Here is a 1,063-nt window from a genome sequence, read left to right on the forward strand (position 1 = left end):
AGGCCAGGAACACACATGCGTAAAATTCGGCGTAAAATCTAGCATAAAACAGAAAACGTAAAAATTTTTCTGAAATTTTGGCTGAAACAAAACTGAAAATAGAGTAGAGCATGTCTCTACTTTTTACGCCGAAAAATTTTTACGCCAAAATTCCTCCAATAAAGAGAAGTCTTTCCTGTGACGTCGAAGTAGACACGTGGTTTTTATTCTAACAATGGCGGCAATGAGGGTTAACCCTACAATTGTGATGGTCTCGAAAAAACGAAAAATAAATGAAATAGAGGAGTTTATTGAATCCGTTCGACCAAATCAGTGTCATGTATAAAGACACTGTATTTAAACAACGTTTATGGATGGCTACAGGTGTTAAATTTCAAATAACAGGTAAGTCTAGTAGAATCGATATATAGGCCTAGTATTTATATCACACGTTCTTTATTTGAATTTGGAATACGAGTCTATTAATTTAAATTTTCTATATTATAGCAGAGGAAGTGTAGAAAAAATGGAAGGTACAAAGGAATAGATAGCCTATATGAGAGGAAAAAATTAATAAAATTAGTACTGTTGGTGGCAGTGGTGTTTTCTATTCGGCCAGAATTTTTACGTATGTGTGTTCTGGCATAAAAGCGTAAAACAGAAACTGAACTGAAAGCTGATTTCTGATTCAGTTTTCTGCCACACAATTTTACGCATGTGTGTTCCTGGCCTTAGGGTTAAAATAAACTGATTTCCTGTATACTGGAGGGAGACTATAAAGTTTATAGCTGCCCTCCCTAATCTTCAAGATCTGGAACAAACTGACACAAAACGTTCAGAAATGTCACTGGCAAGTGACATGACATTGATGGTATAAGATTCTCCTAACAGACCCGGTTTTATAATCTCTCTTTGACCTTTGTCAATGAGATATATATGTTGTTTATGTATTCAATATTTTAAATAATTTATATTTTAACCTTATGCAAGAAATGAGTAATAAATAAATTGATAATATATATACTGTAGAAATTTAATTTTCAGTAAAATAATTGTTTTGAAGTAGAATTACCCTATAGACCAC

At 32.9% G+C, this 1,063-nt stretch overlaps 1 long non-coding RNA gene across 1 annotated transcript; it reads left to right on the forward strand.

The window, feature by feature from the left end:
- Positions 1 to 38: 38 nt before the first annotated feature.
- LOC111620342 lies at positions 39 to 637 on the forward strand. The gene is made up of 2 exons (XR_002755901.1): positions 39 to 384; positions 487 to 637. It is a non-coding gene; the product is annotated as an uncharacterized LOC111620342 (long non-coding RNA).
- Positions 638 to 1,063: the final 426 nt, after the last annotated feature.

This window comes from Centruroides sculpturatus, unplaced genomic scaffold (assembly GCF_000671375.1).
Source record: "Centruroides sculpturatus isolate CEXI.00-Female unplaced genomic scaffold, Cexi_2.0 scaffold32, whole genome shotgun sequence".
Classification (NCBI taxonomy): domain Eukaryota; kingdom Metazoa; phylum Arthropoda; class Arachnida; order Scorpiones; family Buthidae; genus Centruroides; species Centruroides sculpturatus.